We start from the raw sequence: 24776 nt of genomic DNA, 5'->3' as shown, positions 1-24776 counted from the left end.
GTTGGACAAGAGCAAGGGCTGCGGCTCCTCCAACACTACCTCCTGGATCCCCGTACCTGCCTCACTCGTAGTCACACCATCCTGTCCCTGACCATGGGCTACATCTGAATTAATTAACTTCATAGGTGTGACCACCTCCTGATACACACAGAGTCCAGGTACTTCTCCCCCTCCCTGATGTGTCGCAGTGTCTGAAGCTCAGACTCCAGCTCATCAACACGGAGCTGGAGTTCCTGTAGCAGCAGACACTTGTCACAGATGTAATCACCGTGAGCCTCAATGGGGTCCACCGGCTCCCACATCTTGCAACAGTAACACATCACCTGCTCCATTCTATGTAATTAATTACATTTTTTATTGTTAGTTATGGACACCCTCTGCCCGATTATAGATGCTAGTATCCCCTTTAAGTAATTGGATTTAAACTAAATCAATCCCTCTAATTACACCAGTTAAATGGTTTACCAACAGTCACTCTGCACCAGAAAGGCCTTATTAACTACAACCCACAGAGTTAAAGTTTGAAAAGAGCACCTAACACCCCACTTACCCTAACTCACACTTACCCAAACTCACAGCACTCTCTGCTGACTCGCACTCAGTGCTTGCTCTGTCTGAAGTCACTGCCATTGCATTAAGAAATGTGCATATTCACACCATTCATTAATGGTATTATGCCAAGACATTTAAAAACATAGCTTTGCATATTATTACATTTTATAAGGTGCCAGATTTAAAGGGCACTTTAGAACTTTTGATTAAGGCAGATCCCAAGGTGTTTTATAAGTATATTAAGGGCAAGAGGATAACCAGGGAAAGAGTAGGGCCCATTAGGGACCAAAGTGGCAATGTGTGTGTAGAGCCGGAAGATGTAGGTGAGGTTTTAAATGAATGTTTTGCATCTGTGTTCACTATGGAGAAGGACGATGTAAGCATAGAAGTCAGGCAGGGGGATTGTGATATACTTGAACAAATTAGCATTGAGAGGGAGGAGGTACTGGCGGTTTTAGCAGGCTTAAAAGTGGATAAATCCCCTGGCCCAGACAAGATGCATCCCAGGCTGCTGTGTGAGGCAAGGGAGGAGATTGCAGGGGCTCTGACACCTCCCCTGTGCCAGCTGGAGGACAGCTAACGTAGTACCATTATTCAAGAAGGGTAGTAGGGATAAACCAGGGAATTACAGGCCAGTGAACCTAACATCAGTGGTAGGGAAATTATTGGGAAAAATTCTGAGGGACAGAATTAGTCTCCACTTGGAAAGGCAAGGATTAATCAAGGATAGTCAACATGGCTTTGTCAGGGGGAGATCATGTCTGACCAATTTGTTTGAATTTTTCGAGGGGCTGACTAGGTGTGTGGATGAGGGTAGTGCAGCTGATGTAGTCTACATGGACTTCAGTAAGGCTTTTGACAAAGTCCCACATGGGAGACTGGTCAAGAAGGTAAGAGCCCATGGGATCCAGGGCAATTTGGCACATTGGATCCAAAATTGGCTTAGTGGCAGGAGGCAGAGGGTGATGGTCGAAGGTTGTTTTAGTGACTGGAAGCCTGTGTCCAGTGGTGTACCGCAGGGATCGGTGCTGGGTCCTTTGCTGTTTGTAGTGTACATTAATGAGTTAGATATGAATGTAGGAGGTATGATCAGTAAGGTCGCAGATTACACGAAAATTGGTGGAGTAGTAAAGAGTGAGGAGGGAAGCCTCAGGCTACAGGACGATACAGACAGGTTGGTCAGATGGACAGAACAGTGGCAAATGGAATTTAACCCTGAAAAGTGTACGGTGATGCATTTTGGGAGGACCAACAAGGCAAGGGAATACACAATGAATGGTAGGACCCTAGGAAGGCCAGCAGATCAGAGGGACCTTGGTGTGCATGTACATAGATCCCTGAAGGCAGCAGGACAGGTAGATAAGGTGGTTAAGAAAGCGTATGGGCTACTTTCCTTCATTAACCAAGGCATAGAATGTAAGAGCAGGGAGGTTATAATGGAGCTGTACAAAACGCTAGTTAGGCCACAGCTGGAATACTGTGTGCAGTTCTGGTCGCCACACTACAGGAAGGGTGTGATTGCATTGGAGAGGGTGCAGAGGAGATTCACCAGGATGTTACCTGGGCCGGAGCATTTCAGCTATGAAGAGACTCTGGACAGGCTGGGGTTGTTTTCCTTAGAGCAGAGAAGGCTGAGGGGGGACCTGATTGAGGTGTACAAAATTATATGGGGCATAGATAGGGTAGATAGAAAGGAACTTTTCCCTTAGTAGAGGGATCAATAACCAGGGGGCGTAGTTTCAAGCTACGGGGCAGGAGGTTTAGAGGGGATTTGAGGAAAAACTTTTTCACCCAGAGGGCGGTTGAAATCTAGAACTCACTGCCTGAAAGGGTGGTAGAAGCAAGAACCCTCACAACATTCAAGCAGCATTTAGATGAGCACTTGAAACGCCATAGCATACAAGGCTATGGACCAAGTGCTGGAAAATGGGATTAGAATAGATAGGGCTTGATGGCTGGTGCTAACACGATGGGCCGAAGGGCCTCTTTCTGTGCTATACAACTCTATGACTCTATGTTCTCTCTCAAAAGGTGACAGCCCGCTACCTTGAAAAGCTCATCAACTGCAAATAAGTACAGTAATAATTTCAGAGAATCATCTCAACCCCAGATATAATTCAAATACAAGTCACACAAATAATTTTTAAAGTGTTATTTCATCTAAATTCTCCAAATTAAAATTCCCTAGTTACTGTACTTCACATTTACTGCTTCAATTACACACAAGTATGATACTATCGGCAGTGCAGCATGACTCAGCAAATTCCACCTGGGCGCACACTGCTTCCCACCTCCTTCGTAGAGCAGATGATTTTAAGTGGAAGGGTGGAATAACACGATAATCCAGACCAGTAACCCTAAACATAAAATCTGACATCTGCAAGTGTTCCTTCCGGCTATAGCAAGATCCTTTCAGAATCAAAAATCCAATGGTCAAGGATTATATAGGAATCTTTTCTTTCAAAATAAACATAGGCACTTCAACTCTCAACTACAAAGAACCAGGAACTGCGTTGCAGTTAATGGATTAAGCAGCATTTTTTCCAAATACAGTATCACATTGCACATCAGTAACTGAAACCTAAAAATTGCATTGTGATGTGACCATTTTGTACTGCAAATGGTTATGCTACACCAACTATTTTGAGCACCGTTAGTGTAGAGAAATAATGAAAGCAGAAGCTACAGTTCAGACAAGGCACTGTAACTCAACAAGCTTCAGACATTTCAGCTGCTCATTACCACTAGAGTTTTATGTCCAGTTTGAAACCTAATCACCCTGAAGAATTCACACAATTGCTAAAGTGCAATCACTATGCAGAATACAGTTAACCCGTTCTCACCCAAAAAGTCTGCACTTAACCACTGGAAATAATTGGGGTCCTAATCCCATGTGCTCCACTGTTCTTATAAAATTATATGCCAACTATTGAGAATATTCCATTTTTCCCCACCGTGGAGACTAATTTTAGTGCCTTTTACATCGCATATTCATACCACTAATCATTCTTCATAGATAACTTGGGCAATCATCAGCTGATACGGATATAGGCCACACCTAATAAACAAACAAATTTAAAAATATGCAGGCATTGGTTTAATTCCTCTCGGAGGCATGCACCAGCCAAAAGGATGGAAAGTAACTTCCTCCCAAACCTGCCAATGCTGTGCTCCAACCATAGGTGAGAGAAGTAATGAGCAACATGCCTTCTGTATTCTCTGTTCCTGTGAAGAATCATACAGTAACTGACTGCCACCATGGCTAAGATTGGGACCTTGCCTTTAAGTAAGCTGTAGATGCTATCTTGCATCCAGCTATATTTCATGCATTGAAGCACCACTTACCCCACTCTGCCATCTTTTTAAAGTGAAAATTTGAGCTCCTTCAATAGCGAGTAAATGCTCCATATGGTATTGCACACAAAACAGAACAACAGGTACAATTTTTCAGTCTGTTTTCACAGACAATAAAGCAAATTATTGTCTGTGAAGCTCTTTGGGATGTGCCAAGAACATGAAAGGGGCTAAATAAATACAAGTTCTTTCTTCTTTCCTTACCTGATGTTTAATCCCACTTCCACCCTTTAAAAATAATTGCACTTTTTGTTTATATTTTTTTCATGAAACGATGTTAGTCACCGCACAGCCAGATGCGGAAATAAAGCTTCCTCTGCTCCAGACTTCTCAAACATTCAGCATATCCTAATTATCCATCCAGAAAAAGTTAAGCTTTCCCCCTCCCCCCAATCACAGAATAAAGCTGTTCCTTAAATGATTAAAGGGTTTTCTGCCTCTAGTACCCTACTCAGAAACCCATTCCACATATTGATAATGTGAAAAACTTCCTAGTGTTGGTCCTAAATCTGCCTTTCATCCATTTGAATTTATGGTTATTTGTCTTATGGTGCTAATTTAATTTGAAGAAATGTTCGGCATTTAACTTTTCTGAACAACAACAACTTGTATTTATACAGCACCTTTAACGTAGTAAAACGTCCCAAGGAGCTTCAAGGGAGTGTTACAAAACAAAATTTGACACTAAGCCACATAAGATGATATTTGGGCAGATGAGAGGTAGGTTTTAAGGAGCGTCTTAAAGGAGGAAAGAGAGGTACAGAGGCTAAGAGGTTTAGGGAAGGAATTCCAGAGCTCAAGGCCTTTGCAACTGATGGCACAGCCACCAATGGCGGAGCAATTAAAATCGGGAATGTTCAAGAGGCCAGAATTAGAGAAGCTCAGATATCTCGGGGGGCGGGGGGTGTTGTGGGCTGGAGGAGATTACAGGTTTGGGAGGGGCGAGGCATGGAGGAATTTGAAAACAAGGATAAGAATTTTTAAATTGAGGCGTTGCTTAACCTGGAGCCAATGTAGGTCAGCGAGCATAGGGGTGAACAGAGTTTGTGGCAGAGACCGAAGACAATGTCTTCGGTCTTCCCAATATTTCGTTGGAGGAAATTTCTGTTCACCCAGAATGGATGTCAGACAAGCAGCGTGACAATTTAGAGACAGTGGAGGGGCCGATAGAGCTGGTGGTGAGGTACAGCTGGGTGTCGTCAGCATACATGTGGAAACTGACGTTGTGTTTTCGGATGATGTCGCCAAGGGGCAGGTGAGAAATAGAAGGTGGGCCAAGGATAGATCCTTGCGGGGGGTTGGGGGGAGGAAGAGACACCGGACAGGACAGTGTGGGAGTGGGAAGAGAAGCCATTGCAGGTGATTCTCTGGCTATGATTAGATAGATAAGAATGGAACCAGGCCAGTGCAGTCCCACCCAGCTGGGCTACGGTGGAGAGGCGTTAGAGGAGGATGCTGTGATCAACCATGTCAAAGACTGCAGACAGGTTGAGAAGGACGAGGGGTAGTTTACCTTGTCACAGTCACATAGGATGTCATTTGTGAATTTGGTAAGAGCCGTTTCGGTACTGTGACTGGGGCGGAAACCTGACTGGAGGGTTTCAAGCATGGAATTCTGGGAAAGATGTGCACGGATTTGGGAGGCGACAATACGTTCAAGGACTTGAGAGGAAAGGGAGGTTGGAGGTGTAGTCATATACTTCTTTAACAGTAGCAATGCAGCAGAGAATAAGGTTAAAGCAGGGAATAAAGGTTAAAAAAATTTTTAATTAAAAGCACTTTATCTGAATGCATGAAGCATTCGTAACAAGATAGATGAACTAGTGGCACAAATAGAGATAATGGGTTTGATCTAATAGCCATTACAGAGACATGGTTGCAAGGTGGCCAAGGTTGGGAACTAAATGTTCCAGGGTACTTGACGTTTCGAAAAGACAGGCAGAATGGAAAAGGAAGGGGAATAGCCCTGATAATAAAGGATGACATAAGGACAATAGCGAGAAAGGATCGCGGCTCGGAAGATCAGGAAGTAGAATCAGTATGGGTGGAGATAAGGAATAACAAGAGGCAGAAAACACTGGTAGGAGTAGTATATAGGCCCCCTAACAGTAGCTGTACCGTTGGACAGAATATTAATCAAGAAATAGTAGGAGCTTGCAACAAAGGTAATGCAATAATCCTGGGGGACTTTAATCTTCATATAGACTGGACAAATCAAATTGGCAAAGGTAGTCTGGAGGAGAAGTTCATGGAATGCATTCGGGACAGTTTCCTAGAACAATATGTCATGGAACCAACCAGGGAACAGGCAATTTTATATCCTGTACTGTGTAATGAGACATGGTTAGTTAACAATCTCATAGTAAAGGATCCTCTGGGGCAGAGTGATCATATGATAGGCAAGTCACTCAAAATTAACATGAAATTCTAGAACCTAGAGTCTTAATAAACTTAAATAAAGGCAATTACAGAGGTATGAGGGGCGAGTTGGGTAGATTGGAAAAATAGATTAAAAGGTATGGTGGTAGATAAGCAGTGGCTAGCATTTAAAGAAATATTTCATAATTCTCAACAAAAATACATTCCACTGAGAAACAAAAATTCCACGGGAAAAGTGATCCAACCGTGGCTAACTAAAGAAGTTAAGGATAGCATTAGATTGAAAGAAGAAGCTTAGAGTGTTGCAAAGAATAATAGTAAGCCTGAGGATTAGGAGAGTTTCAGAAACCAGCAAAGGTTGACCAAAAAAATTGATAAGGGAAAAAATAGAATGAGAGAAAACTAGCAAGAAATATAAAAGCAGATTGTAAGAGCTTCTACAAGTATGCAAAAAGGAAGAGAGTAGCAAAAGTAAACGTTGGTCCCTTAGAAGCTGAGACAGGAGAAATTATTATGGGGAATAAGGAAATGGCTGAAATGTTAAACAAATATTCTGTATCTGTCTTCACAGTAGAAGACAAAAAAAAATACCAAAAATGGTGGGGAACCAAGGGTCAAATGAGAGTGAGGAACTTAATGTAATTAATATAAGTAGAGAAAAAGATGGGACTAAAAGCCGACAAATCCCCTGGACCTGACGGCCTACATCCTCGGGTTCTAAAAGAGGTGGCTGAAGAGATAGTGGATGCATTGGTTTTGATCTTCCAAAATTTCCTAGATTCTATAATGGTCCCAGCGGATTGGAAGGTCACAAATGTAACACCGCTATTCAAGAAAGGAGGGAGAGAAAAAACAGGGAACTACAGGCCAGTTAGCCTGACATCAGTCGTCGGGAAAATGCTGGAATCCATTGTTAAGGAAGTGGTATCAGGGCACTTAGAAAATCATAACATGATTAGGCAGAGTCACCATGGTTTTATGAAAGGGAAATCGCGTTTGACAAATAGAGTTTTTTGAGGATGTAACCAGCAGGGTAGATAAAGGGGAGTCAGTGGATGTAGTATATTTGGATTTCCAAAAGGCGTTCAATAAGGTGCCACATAAATAAAAGGTTATTACACAAGGTTAGGGCTCATGGGGTTGGGGGTAATATAGTAGCATGGATAGAGGATTGGTTAACAGACAGAAAACAGAGAGTAGGGATAAACAGATCTTTTTCAGGTTGGCAGACTGTAACTGATGGAGTGCCGCAAGGATCAGTGTTGGGGCCTCAGCTATTTACAATCTATATTAATGACCTAGATGAAGGGACCGAGTGTAATGTATCCAAGTTTGCTGATAATACAAAGCTAGGTGGGACAGTAAGCTGTGAGGAGAACACAGAGTCTGCAAAGGGATAGAGATAGACTAAGTGAGTGGGTAGTAAGGTGGCAGATTGAGTATAATGCAGGAAATGTGAGGTTATTCACTTTGGTAGGAAGAATAGAAAAACAGAATATTTTATAAATGGTGAGAAGCTTTCAAATGTTGGTGTTCAGAGAGATTTGGGTGTCCTCGTGCAAGAAACACAGAAAGCTAGCATGCAGGTGCAGCAAACAATAAGGAAGAAAGGGAAATGGCATGTTGGCCTTTATTGCAAGGGGGTTGGAGTATAAGAGTAAGGAAGTCTTGCTACAATTGTACAGGGCCTTGGTGAGACCACACCTGGAGTACTGCGCACAGTTTTGGTCTCCTTATCTAAGGAAGGATATACTTGCACTGGAGGCAGTGCAACGAAGGTTCACTAGACTGATTCCTGGGATGAGAGGGCTGTCCTATGAGGAGAGATTGTGTAGAATGGGCCTATACTCTCTGGAGTTTAGAAGAATGAGAGGTGATCTCATTGAAACATACAAGATTCTGAAGGGGATTGACAGGGTAGATGCTGAGAAGTTGTTTCCCCTGGCTGGAGTGTCTAGAACTAGGGGGCATAGTCTCAGGATAAGGGGTAGGCCATTTAAGACTGAGATGGAGGAGGAATTTCTTCACTCAGAGGGTTGTGAATCTTTGGAATTCTCTGCCCCAGAGGGCTGTGAATGCTGAGTCGTTGAGTATATTCAAGGCTGAGATAGATAGATTTTTGGACTCTAGGGGAATCAAGGGATATAGAGATGGGGCGGGAAAGTGGAGTTGAGAGCAATGATCAGCCATGATATTATTGAATGGTGGAGCGGGCTCGAGGGGCTGTATTGCCTACTCCTGCTCTTATTTCTTATGTTCTTATATTCTTTATATACCTCTATGCAGTCCCGTTCATTTGCCTCAAATCAAACCTAAAAAAACACCTAATACAACTGGTTCCATTTCCCAATCATTCAATTGAGTTGGCCAATTTAGTACAAATCTCCCGTTAGTTGTGTCAGGCACACATCCTAGAAACTGGGTGAAGATTGTCCAAACTGATTTGAAGACCCTTACATCTGACAGACAAGAGAATTTCATGACAATCTACCAATCTATTCAAAGGATAGTGTGATAAATCTACACGCACCCCACCCCGCCCAAATTTCGTGACTTTTTAAAATTTATCTTCCAACAATATTATGCTATTCCACAATGTGCCCATCACAAATCACTCTTTCTCCTCTCTCTCCCTCCCCCCACCCAAGTAAAACATATTCCCTCTTGGAATGCATGACCTCAATGACCAATTTATACAAATATAAAAATATGTATTTCATAACTACCATAAATAAAATAAATGCACACTGAGTAAGGTAGCTGAAAAGTCACAGTGGGCATGTGTTCATTATCACTCCATGACTAGCCACAAAGGAGTTTAACAAAGACTCTGGGTAGTCACCCCAGATTTTCAACACCCCTTTTTTCCCCCCAGTGAGGACCTGGACAAAGTGCAACTCCATATGGAAAATTAGTAAATTCCTACACCTTAGAAAAAGTTTAATGCATTGGCAAAACAAAGCTGCTGGTCTATCAGGCTAAAGTTAAGAGCTAGTTTAAGAAAATCATCTGTGAAAATTTTGGGATGAATCGCATTCCACTTTCAACTGGAAAGCTTAATTGATCAGGAGACAAAAATCACGACATAAAAATTGCCAAGAATTCATTATTAGGCAAGTCCTCATTGACTTAAAGTAAATAACATTCCATATGCCAAATCTTACCATTTCTTCAGGTAAGTCATAGAATATATAAAGAAATATGTCATGATACGATTATACAACACACATCATTGAGCATTTGTCTTAAAACTACTTCCACACTTGTAAAAGCATTTTTAAAAAGATGTTTAAGAAGCTCAGCACAATATGGCTTAATCTTGGCTCCAATGAAAGCCAAGTAAGTTGGGCAGGGGGAGGAAGAAAAGAGATGCTATTCAGCAATCTCTGCTGGAAGCACAAATATATGGATGCTGAGTGACAGTAAGAATACTTCTTGTAATGCCCCACATGGTTGAATTCACGTTTTGTTTACAGGGTAAATAAACAACACGCTTACCACTTGGGCAAGGTGTCAAAACACAATCAAAACCTATGGAAATGCAAGTCAGCATGGAGTCAATGGTTTCAGCAGAGATGGAGAGAAACTCGTTTGAAAGACAGGTGAAAAAGTGCATCTATTTTGCAGAGCAGATGGGTTGCATCATTGAGCCCATAAGATATTATTCTTGTAAAACTATGTCCATTTTCATTTAATATAATGAAATTTCCGATTCCCATTTTCATAATTAATTCCTCTCTTCATTGTCGTGTCCCCTTCCAAACCTCAAGCATCAGACCGATAACGTACTCCAGACTTTTGCCAATGCAATTTTAAAGATGGACACTAGAAAGTGCAGTTTTTTTCCCTCTGGGTACAACTCCCCAAGGACCCAACACACAGTGTGGAGAATTGTAGTTTTGAACCACATCCTTCCATTCCGTGACAGAAAATGATAAACTAATTTGCCTTCAAAATCTCAATTTCACTCAAATTATTTCCTAAGAATGACAACCACTTAAGCACATTTATGAGGCATAACCCTCTCATTTCAAGATTTTTGCTGTGCCGTGTTTCTATCCCATTAATTGTCACAACTACAACTGTTCATCTTATTTCTTGTTATCTGAACATAAACATACAATGGTTTTGAAATAATCAGTGAAAACTAAGCGCAACTGTCAGCAATTTAGTTCTAATTTATCCAATGACAGCTTATTAAAATGCAATGAAAATAATGGTTCATAAAGTTGAGGGTAGGTTCCCCTCTGTTGCTATACGCAGCATTTTGTTAGACCCAGACACTGGTACAGTACAGGTGTAACAGCTAACCAGTTTCATCCATTAACAGTATTTTTAAGCCAAAGCATTTGACAGAGATAATATTCTTAACCTCAACAGAACACACCAAACTGCATGTGCATCAATAACACATGTATACACATGAAATATTCAGTGTGCAAACAGTTACTCCTTTGCTTATTTTTTTTTAATTGCATTACAATGCAAAGATGCGCATCAGTCAGCCGTATTAATCCAGAATACAATTCTCGACCATTTTAAGTCAATGTTATACTTACTATGGTCTGGTCCTTATAAAGCAGTACATCCAAACTTACTGTCAACAGCTCAATGAGACTCACTAGTATTTGTAAAGAAGCGAGATGTACTTCTTAGAAACAGGAGGCATTAATTCTAAAGAAACTAATGGAGACTTTTGCCTGTGCTAAGTTATCAAATTATTTCAGTTACAATAAGAGGAACACGCCAAGATATTCTTGTTCCTTCCACAAATGTATTCTAGAAAATGCAATGAACACAGTTCTTGGGCCTTCCAATATGCATTCATGGCACAATTCCTGACTCAAGAAACAACTTCGGCCACATCATTATAGGGATGCGCTGAGCACAAACCAGGCTACTCCCCATCAGGAAGAACTGAAAATATAATTAAGCAGAGGGATTCTCCCCAGGACGCTCATAAACCACCAAAGGCTTGGGAGAATGTCCACCCTATAATGGTGGCGAGTGAAGGAAATTTAGCTGCCATATAGAACATCAAACGCACAGACATATGAATCAGGTTATTCATGCTCTCCCTATACATTAAATACTAATCTTGGTCACGAATCTCCCCAACCACTGACGCTACAAATCTCTGGGGGAGGCAAAAACAGGAAAAACTTTGGAAAATTCCTTCCTGACTCTCTCAAGTTCCATTATATTATGGTTTCCTATAGAGTATTCATAACCTTGGCGTGAACTAGTAAAATTTGCAAATGGAAAGCAATACAACATTTTTAAAAAGATGACTAAACAGCAAAGCTACTAGGGAAACCAAAAAAGTATAGTAACATTGATTCTGGAAAAAAATATTCACCCTTTTAAACACCCCTCTTCCCGCGAGCACAGTATTAGGCACTATATGGCAGAAATTACCATCCTCACTAGATACAAGTTCAGGTCAGAGATAGGGCTACACCACAGTAGCCCAAATTCTGCACCCTGTTCTCATGTCCAGGAAGGTTTGCATTGTTCACGCAGAGTCACAGGCAGGGATTTTCCTCACCTCAACGGGTCCGGGCGGGCGATGTCTGTGGCGAGTCACAGCCCCGCTGCTGGCTCCATCCTGCTCTGGTAAATGAATTCACATTGATAGGGTTTGTTAAGCCTGCCCAGAGTGTTTCCCGGGCCAATTAGAGGAAACGGGTCTGGTGACGTCATTCATAATGCGTCATCAACCAGTTTCCTTAAAGGGACCATGGCCCACTTTCTTTTGACATTTGTGCTGTCAGTGTTCTACAGCACCGAAGTGCTGCAAACACTGGTAATCATTGCAGAGAGGTGCAGGGCTGCACCCAAGTTCTCCCATGACTCCCTCCATATGTTAATTCCTCATGGGTCACAGGTCACAAGCAGGGATGTCGTCAGGAGGACCCGAGTGCAATGGTGCAAACCTTTCAATGATCTCATTAGATCACAAAACATTAGTACAAATCCACACTCACCTCTCAGCACATCCCCATCACACTGCCTTCCCTACCCTACTCCTGCGCATCCTTACTCACACCAACTTACCTTGCACCTCCACCCATCCCTATCTACATTATCACTTCCCCATTTCACTAGCCACCCCTCACACTCATCCTAGTGCAATCATACCAGCTAACACCACACAAGGGTAGCCACTTGGGTGCTTTATCCAATATTCATGTAAAGTTTCTGTTAATGTGCTGTCAAACATTGAAACCTTTACTTTCAACACTTTGCGTTCTTGGACAGATTTGTGAACACCTTTGGAAGTGGCTTAGTGAGTTGCAGTGAATGGCGAGACATAACGGTACCCCCCACAATGGTGGTGAGTGTGAAAGGAATGGCTTGGACATTGTAGGGATGCTTTATGGTGCTGGTGTGGGGTGGTGCCATCCTGGTGCATCATGCGGCAGCCAGGGTGTACAGCATCAAGTGAAGTAAATCTGACCATGGTGAGGTCATCCCAGGCCGCAATGTGCTGATGCCCTCTGTCCTATGCAGCATCAGTTGCTTGCAGAGAAGGTTGGTGTTATTATTGGTGCTGCTGGTGTGCCTGGTGCTGCTGGTGTTGGGGCTGATCGTGGTCGGATTCAGAGGACCAAGGTGAGACAGTATAAAGGGCACCCATGTTGATGGAATAAATGGCAGGTAAAGTAGATTGACAGAATGGTGAGAGAGTTCTTCTAATGAGGAGAGTGGATGGAGAGTGGAAAGTGGAAAGCCTGCAGAATCTGTGCTGGAAATGGACTGAGAAACTGCTTGTGGCTGAGGAAAGTGATGATGTCAGGTGGGAGCTTTTACTGTACATTTGAAACTGTCAAGTAATCAGCTGGAGCAATGGCCATTCAACTCCCGCCTCAGGTTCACAGGCATGGTCCGCGAGCAGCGTGGACCCCGTGGGTGAGCAGTGAAAGTTAAAAGGAAAGGTTAAAAGCATTATTAAGTCTGTCAACAACCCAATAATTGGGTCGCCCGCCTCTGCGGGCCAGGTCAGATCAGAGATCCGACCCGACCCGCCAATGACCTCCCGGAGAATTCCAGCCACAGTTTCTGCCCTTATATTTTCAGCTTCAACCAAATAAACAGACTAATGCTGTGAGTGACAAAATCTTCACAGTTCTAAGAAATGCACAAAAATAAAAAGGGACAGCTTTCTCCTTTTACATCAACACTAGGCAGTAAAATCCATAGATTTATCTCACTTGTGAATGGAACCTGAAAAGCTGTAGGGCATTTATGCACTCAGGAAACAAAGAATTAGATTTCCCCCCGCAGATGTACATTTCATATATTTATCTAGTGTTGGATAGCAAGGTTTCCTTTCTCTCCCTATTTAGTCTTGCTGGGTTTTTTTTCCTGGGTCAAATGGTAGGAGAGCGACTGAATGCAGATCCATCGCTTCTTACCTGAAGAACTAGTTTGTGGCTATCTCCATGGTTACCACATCATAATATATTCCTTCTCCAACACTTACTTCAGCATACAATTGTTTATCCCTTCACTCGTGGCTCCTGTATTTATAGCTACCTCGGTTTACTATATAACATCTGAAAAGGATAAGGCCCTAAAGAAAAAATAATTTACAGTCCATGAAAAATGGATGACAGGAAAGCAGTGGCAGGAAAATTCTGCATCTCCCCCTCTTTCTCAATAGTGCATTTATTTTCTGTCAGTGGGTGACTTCATTACATCAGTCTTGAGTGTATCCGTTCTAAATTAATTGCCAAATTCAATTTCCAGCATCATATTTTTCTTCTTACTACTTGGGTTTTCATAAACACATCACTCAGAGACCAGACCATAAGAACTTAACATAAGAATTAGGAGCAGGAGTGGGCCATACAGCCCCTCGAGCCTGCTCAGTCATTCAATAAGATCGTGGCTGATGTTTGACCCCAACTCCGCTTTCTTGCCCTATCCCCATATCCCTCGATTCTTCTGGAGTCCAAAAATCTCTCTCTCTCAGCCTTGAATATACTCAACAACTGAGCATTCACAGCACTTGGGGCAGATAATTCCAAAGATTCACAACCCTCTAAATGAGGAAATTCCTCCTCATCTCAGTCTTAAAAGGCCGGCCCATTATCCTGAGACTATGCCCCCTAGTTCTAGACTCTCCAGCCAAGGGAAACCTAATAATCTCTCAGCATTTATCATAGTTCAAAAAGTTGTCATACATTATCTGTATCTCATACCCTTTATATCTATTTTCAGGAGAAAAAGTGATTAATTTGCCAACAGTATCCACCTACACAATCTCCCTAGGTAAGCTGTCCAATATATTCCTCCAGACTAGGTGTAAATAATTAAATCTAAACTCGATCATCTTCCCTCTTCTAAATCAATGCCCATTTGTCTTGTAAATTGTGATTATATAGAGACAGTAATTATAGCAAAGATTAGTGTCACTTTTATCTATACCCCTTAGAATCTTGAATTACAGCAAAGCACCAGTTCATCCACCCAGCAAGTCTGTGCCAGTGTTTTTCTCAGTGTGCCACCTGGCTTAATTCCACTTTCCTGCTCACTCCCCATATACCTTTACATTCCTCTTTTCCAAGCAACTAATTCCCTTTTAGAAGTATTTATTGACTCTGCTTAAACTGCTGGTGACAAGAGAATTTCATGCAGTATTTTAACCACCCTCTTGTAAAGATTTTCTCTAACTTTTTTTTGCAATTATCTCACAGATCAATGATAATCTTTTAATATTTGCCCCACCATAATCTTTCAGAATCTTTAAAACCTCAGAGCACCACTTCTCAGATCCAATAAAAAAAAAGCCTTCGCTTTTTCAAGTCTTTCTTCCTAACTGAAATCCTTCATCTGTTGTAACATCCTGGTTACACCTTTTCCATTACTTTTATATCATTACTAGCTGGGGAGCCCCGCGTTGCGAGGGCAATTTTGGGGCGCTTGGTCTCCCTGCCCCTGTGTTCCCCCCCCTCTCCCTGTCATGTCCTCTCCCTGTCCTATCCCTCCCCTCCCCTCTCTCCCTCCCCTCCTCTCCCTCCCCTCCCCTGTCTCCCTCCCCCACCCCCACACCTACCCTCCCCCACCCCACCCCTCCCCTCGCCCACCGCGATTTCCCGAGGCTCACCCCCCCCCCCCCCCCGGCGATCTCCCGAGGCTGTGTGCTGGCGTCATGGGGGCCGTGCGCATGCGTGCCGGCGTCAAGGCGGCTGCGGAACTGGCGTGACGGGGTGGCGGGCCGTGCGCATGCGTGGTTTCAAGACCACCTGCGTGCCCCGTTGCCGGGGTAACGGGGGCCGTGCAAATGCGTGCCGTCGTCAAGGCGGCCGCGCAACTGGCGGCCTCTTTTTTTTTAAACTCATCAGCTCTCCCCCCCCCCACCCCCGGCGATTTCCCGAGGCGCTCCCCCCCGCAATTTCCCAAGGCTCCCCCCCCCCCGCGATTTCCCGAGGCTCTCCCCCCCCCCCCCCAACGATTTCCCGAGGCTCTCCCCCCCCCCCCCACGATTTCCCGAGGCTCCCCCCCCCCCCCCTATTAAATTGTTATTTAATTCCCTAACACATCATTAAAATATTTACCTTAGTTCCCTAACACACAGAAAGTGTGGGGGAAAAAAATTGTGAAAAATCAAGATGGCGGCCACTCACCTCGGTTCAGAAGGATAAGGCCCGCCCACACATGCACCAATTGGTCGACCGGTCAGGTCACCGAAGCGTAGGATTGGTCAATCATCGAGTCGCTCGACACTCAACTGTAGGATGGCACGCGCCCGTCCGATTGGTCGACCTCGACGTCACACGGTCGCTAATGAGATGCTAATGAGCGGAACGCTGAACGTTTTTCGGATACCGCGGGCGCGGTTTTTGTCCGGCCGAAACGTAAATACGCCTATGACCGGTCCAGAATCGCAAGCTTTCTTTTGAGGCGACGCGCGCGTCAGTACGCTCTGTAACTTTCAAACGTATAGAACACGGACAGACATCGGGACAGACAGAAGAGCTCTTTTATATATATATAGATAATATAGTAACCAAAACTGGACACAATATTCCAATCACTGGCCTATGGTTTTTGTACAAGTTCAGAATTATTTCCTCATTTTGTATTCTATGGGCTCAAATTTCCAAGCCCCGTGGAGGCAGGAGTGGGGGGAAAATTGCAGAATCGGGGGGCACGAACCCTTCCCGCCCCCATGCCCGTTTCCCAGGAGGCAGGTACCCGACCTGTGCTGGGAGCCGCCTCCCCGAGGTGGGAAGGGGATTAGTGCCAATTAACTGCCTGTTAACAGGCAGTTTTTGGCCTAATCCCTATTTTTAGCCCTGAAGTGTGGGCTGCCCGACGGCTCCAAACCACGGCAAGTTAGCGAGGCGGACCATCAGGCTGAAGGGTTCGAGATGTCCGGTGTTCAGGTGAGTGATGGGTGCATGAGTGCAGAGGTAAGTGTGCTTGGTGTGTGTAAAGTGTTTAAAGAAGTTTTACTTACCTTTACTTACTAATGCAGGCTTCCTTCCTTCAGGTCTCGGGAGTCCTTCATCTCACCGGCACAGAAAGCAGAATGGCTGCGAGCTGTCAAAAGTTGCAGCATTCTGCTTTCCCATCTGGAGAGATTTCTAACTGAGTCTGTGGAGAAGGACTCAAGTTAGAAGTCAGATTGTCAGTGCTTGACAGCTTCACAGAGCTGTCAAACACTGATATTTCATCTGTCAAAAGCTCTTGACAGATGAAATGTCAATCCCTGACGTCACCTGTAACCGGATGTCCCTTAATTGGTCTGCTGAGCCCGCTGGACGGGCTCAACAAGGTCAATCAAGGGAAAATCGCGTGGGTTGGCCACAAATCGATGGAGGCGCGCCTACAACCCAAAAAGTGGGAGTCCTGCCTCCATCACGTCCCCATTGACAAAATCCAGCCCTATGCCTCTAGATACAAAACCAAGAATTAATTTGCCATTTTTACAACCTTGCCTACTTGCTCACCTTTAATGATTTATCTATTGGCACACCAAGGTATCTCTGGCCCTCTACTCCATTTAAGTTCTTACCTTTTATGGTGTACTTCCTTCCCCTATTACTTCCAAAATGTATTCCTACAATTTTTTCTATATCCCTCCTGCTAAGTCCACCTATATCATTCTCCAATCTTTCACAATCCTCATTACAATTTGGAGTCACCAGCCAATTTTGATTTTGTTTCCTCAATTCCTAAATTCAGATCATTTAAGTATATAGTAAATAACACAAGTCCCAACACAGGCCACAAGTGGGGCAATTCACTGATGACTGCACAGTATTCAGCGCCATTCGCAATTGCTCAGATAATGAATCCAGGCTTCGGCTGATGTGTGGTGCGAATGTTACTTGCCACTTAATTGCCAGACAATAACCAGCACCAACAAGAGACAGCCTAACCATCTCCCATTGGTATTCAATGACATACCATCGCCGAATTCCCCATCCTGGGGGTTAACATTGACCAAAAACTTAACAAAACAGTCACATAAATGCTGTCACCTCCTTACTCCTCAAAGCCTCTTCACCACCTACAAGGCAAAAGTCAGGATTGTGATGGAATTCTCTCCACTTGCCTGCAGCAATAACAATGCTTAAGAAGCTCAACACCATTCAGGACAAAGCAGTCTGCTTGCTCGGCACCCGATCCACCAGCTTAAACTTCCACCCCCTCCACCACTGACGTACCATGGCTGCACTGTGTGCTATCTACAGAGCACACTGCAGCACGTCACCAAGGCTTCTTCAGCATCACCTAACAAACCAGCAACCGCCACCACCATAAGGACAAGTTCAGCAGTTACATGGCAACACCATCACCTCCAAGTCATACACCACCCTGATATGGACATATATCGTCGCTCCTTCATTTTCACTGGGTCAAAATCCTGGACCTCCCCACCTAAAAGCATTGTCGGAATACCTTCACAGCATGGACTGCAACGGTTCAAGGAGACGGCCCATCACCAGCTTCTCGAGGACAACTAAGAATGGGCAATAAATACAGGCCTTGCCAGCGACACCTACATCCTGAAGAATAATAAAACAAAAGTCCCCCTTTGAAACAGCAATCACCACATATTTCCAATACAAAAAGCTTTGCTTATCCCCTACCCTTTACTTTCTGTCATACCACTTCTGTCCATGTGGCCACCTACCCCTTAATTCCATTTGCCATTATCTTTGTTGTATGTTTTATGTGTTACCTTATCAAATTCATATTGCTTTTCCTGACTCATTCCTTTAAAAAAGTCTCAAAAGGTTAGTCATGTGCAACTTCCCCTTTAGAAATCCATGCTGATTGGCCCTGATTTTTTTTTTTATTCATTCATGGGATGTGGGCATCACTGGCAAGGCTAGCATTTATGGCCCATCTCCAATAAGACCTCCTAAAATCCACTATGAACATTCCCAGTTTCTTTAGCTTCTCCTAGTAGTTCAACTGCCTAATCCAGGATATCAATTTAGTGGCCTTTTACTGCGCCCTCTCCAATGCCAGGATGCCCCCACAGAGTTGTAGACTGTACTCAAGGTAGGACTATACAAGCTCATTATCAATTTTTGGGACTTATGCTTCATCTAGCTGACTTAAGATTTTGTTAATTTTCTCTATTGCTGCTAAATGGTTTCGGCAAGCTGTCCACCAATGTTTCCAGATCCATATTGTATAGTCTGTCCTGTACACCAAGGCGGCTTAATTTTTCATTTCCAATGCTTATTCTCACCACAATGCACTTATGCACATCAAACAAGATGTGTCACTTGTCAGACCAACATCCTAATGTATCCAAATCCCACTGAATTTGATCCCCTTGGTCCATGTTATTTGCAAGCTCTCCTCGCCAGTTTTCTGCCAGCAAACATGATACAAAGAGCTGTTATGTACCCGTTCCCAAATCATATACGATAGCAAAATACTGCAGATGCTGGAAATCCGAAATAACAGAAAATGCTGGAAAAACTCAGCAGGCTAGGCAACATCCGTGGAGAGAAATTAGAGTCGACGTTTCGGGTCTAACCCTTTTCAAAAAGGGTTTTGAAAAAGGGTTAGACCTGAAACGTCGACTCTAATTTCTCTCCACGGATGTTGCCTGGCCTGCTGAGTTTTTCCAGCATTTTCTATTGTTATTTCCCAAATCATATATATGTACATTGTAAAAATAACAGCCCAAACACTGATCTCAGATGCACCCTTCTAGTCACCTCCTTGCAAGTTGATGCAGCTCCACATGCAGCTACTTTTTTTTTTAATGCTTCTTCCAATTCAGCCAATTTCCAATCCACTTCAGAAGCTTCCCTCCTCCCCCCAATTCCTTGTCTTCCAACCTTTTTATCACGTGTGGCACTGCTAATACTTAAACATATAACATTTCCTTGAACACAAAGTTTGTTAACCCTTCAAAGAAATCCAGTAGATTTATCAGGCATGACATTGCTCTCAAAGCCACGCTGACACCCTCTTATTAGTCTATATTTCTCTGGTTACTTCATTATGCCTTCCTTCAGGTTTACCTACTATGGTTTCTCAGTTCCCAGAGGCATGGTTTTGCTCCCTTTTATAAATTGGCACTACTGTTGCCCTTCCTTTCTATTGCAAATGAAGACCAAATTTTACTATTGAAGTTCTCAGCAAATTAAACATCTGGGGGGAGAAATTCAGTATCGCCCCGTTTGGGGCGCAATTATCGGACGGGCGCAAAGTTTGGCACCTGGCGCTAATTATCGCCTCAGACTGCAAACTTGGCTTCTATCGCCCCTGGAGGCGATTGGAGCGCTAAATCAGGCGTTACACCCCTCTTAAGGCGCCAACACCAAGGAGTGCTGGCAAAGCTCATGTGATGTCAGTCAGCAATGGAACACAGACACACTGGCGCCGGCCAGTTCTTAAAGGGGAGGGTCGATCTTCCTCTCCATCCACACCCTGCTCATTGCAGCCTTGAATCTCAGCCTGGAGAGACCTGTACATCAAATCTGCTGGAAAGAACAATGGAGAGGCCCAGGGAAAGAGCTGAGTGCAGCCCCCATAGTCTCTTCTAAATCGATGCAAGGAAGGTCAAATCAAAATGAACCTGCAAAGTGCTGCTCAGTACCCAAAACTCCTTCACACAGCGTTGAATCTCTCCAGAAGTCTCTCTCTGAATGCGTGGTGCAAAAATGTCGCCGACAAAAAAAGGCAGGAAGCAGTCACCTTTAAATAGCACTCCCCCAGTCCCTTCCCGAATGCAAAATGTTCCCCTCAACCTGTCGTTGCTAGTGGCAGGCGGAAAAGCACTCAATATCCAGTCCGGGGCGCTGCACGCTCGACTGATGTCACGATCTGCGGGCACAGGAGATCGTGGCAGTAATGTTTAGCGCCGTCGCAAAATGTCTGGTCAATTTTGCGAGCGGTGCAAACATTGCCGTGCCCGGGCGCTAGTTGCTTTGTACTCCATTCAGGAGGCGTACAGCAACCAAATTTTTCCCCCCCGATATATGCCCCACCTTATTAAAACAAACATTACCAATGGCAAGAACTAGGAAATCCAGTCTTTCAAATGATGAGGAAAAAGCTAAAATGTAATGTTTCAAATAATAATTCGATTATATTAGAAGTTGCCAAGCTGATGTTGAAAAAAAGGATTTTTTTGGCTCTTCCTTAAAATAAAGCTTAATAGAGCCTCACTCTTCCTCCCCTGCGACCTGAGAGTCGACAGAAAGACACTAATCCTGTCAACTAGTAACTCTACCCAAATGTGAAGGATTGCGTATATGTATAGAGCTCTCAATGTTTGCATCTACAAATATTGTGTAACCTGGAAAGGGGCATGTACTCGTTCTGTATTCTACCAGGACATGTGAAAGCATACAACCTGGTACAACAATTTGTATTTATATCGCCCCTTTAACATAGTAAAACACCCCAAGGCACTTCACAGGAGTATTATAAGACAAAAAATTTGACACCGAGCCACATAAGGAGAAATTAGGGCAGTGACCAAAGGCTTGGTCAAAGAGATAGGTTTTAAGGAGTGTCGTAAAGGAGGAAAGAGAGGTGGAGGTGTTTAGGGAGTGAATTAGAGAGCTTAGGGCCTAGGCAACAGAAGGCACAACCACCAATGGTTGAGCGATTATAATAAGGGATGCTCAAGAGGGCAGAATTAGAGGAGCGCAGATATCTCGGAGGGGTTGTGGGGCTGGAGGAGATAACAGAGATAGGGAAGAGCGAGGCCATGGAGGGATTTGAAAACAAGGATGAGAATTTTAAAATGGAGGCGTTGCTTAACCGGGAGCCACTGTAGGTCAGCGAGCACAGGGACTTGGTGCGAGTTAGGACAAGGGCAGCCAAGTTTTGGATGACCTCAAGTTTACGTAGAGTAGAATGTGGGAGGCCAGCCAGGAGTGCGTTGGAATAGTCAAGTCTGGAGGTAACAAAGGCATGGCTGAGGGTTTCAGCAGCGGATGAGCTGAGGCAAGGGCGGAGACAGGCGACATTGTGGAGATGGAAATAGGCAATCTTAGTTATGCCACGGATGTGTGGTCGGAAGCTCATTGCAGGGTCAAATATTACACCAAGATTGCAAACAGTGTGGTTCAGCTTCAGGTAGATGTTAGGGAGAGGGATGGAGTCAGTGGCTAGGGAACAGAGTTTGTGGCGGGAACCGAAAACAATGGCTTCGGTCTTCCCAATATTTAATTGGAGAAAGTTTCTACTCATCCAGAACTGGATGTCGGACAAGTAGTCTGACAATTTAGAGACCGTGGAGGGGTCGAGGGAAGTGGTGGTGAGGTAGTCATCAGTGTACATGTGGAAACTGACGCTGCGTTTTCGAATGTCGTCGTCAAGGGGCAGCATGTACATGAGAAATGGGAGGGGGGGGGCGAAATGTTGTACAACTCAATAACATTCAAAAAAAAATTTTAGAAGCTCACATCTACATTGTGGGGATAGGATATAGCTCCTCTTCCCCTTACGTATAACATAGATATTAATATATATTTACTGCCAGTAGCTAATCTCACTTTCCTGGGTTCCAAACAAAAAGTCATCAATGATCACAGACTGCTACTACATGTAGCTACTATATTAATTTATATATATATACTCTGGATGTGCAACTTTAAATTATGCACATGACAAGAAGCATTGAGTTAATTTAACCAAAGACAGCAGGTAGAGAGTCAACAGCTTTCAGTATTTAATTACAAACACAAGTATTTTTGCACGCCATTTATATTTTAGAAATCCATGGAAATTCATGATTTATCCTGACAGTTGTGAATTATTCATATTTTCATCAGGTTATTTTCCACAATAACAGGATGGGGAATATTTTTCTTTTAAAACTATGTCAACTGACATGTTCATTTCAATTATCCACAGGCATACCACTAAATTATTTTCCTTTCCAAGGTTACTGTTCCGTTATCCAGCAGCCAAGTGAAGTGAACTTGCCTACCAAAAGTAGTGCCACTTCCGCCACCTCCAATGTGAACCCACCACCAAACACATCTTCCCCTCACCTCCCCTTTCAGCATTCCGAAGGGACCGCTCCCTCCGCGACACCCTGGTCCACTCCTCAATCACCCCTAACACCACCCCTTCTCCTTCCTGTGCAAGCGCAGGAGATGCAACACCTGCCCTTTCACCTCCTCCCTTCCCAATGTCCAGGGCCCCAAACACCCTTTCCAGGTGAAACAGCAATTTACTTGTACTTCTTGCAATTTAATACTGTATTCGCTGCTCACGATGCGGTCTCCTCTACGTTGGGGAGACCAAACGCAGATTGGGCGACCGCTTTGCGGAACACCTCCATTCAGTCCATAAGGGTGACCCGGAGCTTCCGGTCACCTGTCACTTTAATTCTCCACTTCACTCCCGCTCTGATCTCTCTGTCCTCGGCCTATTACATTGTTCCAATGAAGCTCAACGTAAGCTCGAGGAACAGCACCTCATCTTTCAATTAGGCACTTTACAGCTGCCGGACTCGAGTTCAACAATTTCAGATAATAATCCCTGCCCCCATTTTTCATGCTGTATGATTTTGCCATTCCCATTTGCAACATTTTATCTTTCCTGCCTCTTACATAAGCACAGTATGTTCTTCCCCCCGCCTCTGCACCTGCTTAATATGTTACATTTCCAGCTTTTTCCAGTTCTGATGAAGGGTCCCAGACCTGAAACGTTAACTGTTTCTCTCTCCACAGATGCTGCCTGGCCTGCTGAGTATTTCCAGCATTTTCTGTTATTTCAGATTTCCAGCTATTGTAAAAGTAGTGTCTTGATTTGATTTTAATATGTAACCACAGGGATGTTCTGTACACATATTTTGAATCTATATATACATAGAAACATAGAAGATAGGAGTAGGAGTAGGCCATTCGGCCCCTCGAGCCTGCTCCGCCATTCAATGAGATCATGGCTGATCATCCAAATTCAGTACCCTGTCCCTGCCTTCTCTCCATATCCCTTGATCCCTTTAGCCTTAAGAAATATATCCAACTCCTTCTTGAATATAATTAAGAATTGGCCTCAACTGCCTTCTGTGGTAGAGAATTCCACAGGTTCACCACTCTCTGGGTGAAGAAATTCCTTCTCATCTCTGTCCTAAATGGCTTACCCCTTATCCTTAGACTGTGACCCCCGGTTCTGGGCTCCCCCGCCATCGGGAACAGCCTTCCTGCATCTAGTCTGTCTAGTCCCGTTAGAATTTTTATAAGTTTCAATGAGATCCCCTCTCATTCTTCTAAACTCCAGCGAGTATAAGCCCAATCGACCCAATCTCTCCTCATACGTCATTCCTGCCATCCCAGGTATCAGTCTGGTGAATCTTCGCTGCACATCCTCCATGGCAAGAACATCCTTCCTCAGATAAGGCGACCAAAACTGCACACAATACTCAAGGTGTGGTCTCACCAAGGCCATGACAACTGCAGCAAGACATCCTTGTACCTGTACTCGAACCCTCTTGCTACGAAGGCCAACATACCATTTGCCGCCTTAACCACCTGCTGCACCTGCATGCTTACCTTCAGCAACTGGTGCACAAGAACACCCAGGTCTCGTTGCACTTCCCCTTCTCCCAATCTATTGCCGTTCAGATAATAATCTGCCTTCCTGTTTTTGCCACCAAAGTGGATAACCTCGCATTTATCCACATTATACTGCATCTGCCATGCATCTACCCAATCACCCAACCTGTCCAAATCATACTGGAGTTCATAACTGATTCTTCCATGAAATCCCAATTTCCTGATGGAGAGAAATCAATCCCTCCCCCAACATTCAATCCTAGCACTAAACTCTACACACACCCATTTATTTCAGCATCCACGAGTGATGATTCCACCTGATATATTAGCACACATATATATCCTTTTGTTTTCTTGGAGGAGTGGAGAACAGCACGACACACAAAAAAACCACCATCCCGAGTGTTGCTCTGGCTATAACTGACACAACACAACATTGATAGCAAAATAGGATATTATAATTGAAGCATTCTCTATATGCATAATAAT

At 43.8% G+C, this 24776-nt stretch overlaps 1 protein-coding gene across 5 annotated transcripts in view; it reads right to left on the bottom strand.

Moving 5' to 3' along the window:
* The window catches only part of tanc2a (tetratricopeptide repeat, ankyrin repeat and coiled-coil containing 2a), a 1096529-nt gene that overhangs the window by 1071203 nt on the left and 550 nt on the right, over positions 1 to 24776 (bottom strand). The window lies entirely within an intron of this gene.

The sequence above is a fragment of the Somniosus microcephalus genome, chromosome 24 (genome assembly GCF_052327205.1).
Source record: "Somniosus microcephalus isolate GS21.2 chromosome 24, FLI_Smic_1.0, whole genome shotgun sequence".
NCBI lineage: Eukaryota > Metazoa > Chordata > Chondrichthyes > Squaliformes > Somniosidae > Somniosus > Somniosus microcephalus.
This window is presented reverse-complemented; position numbering and strand designations above follow the sequence as displayed.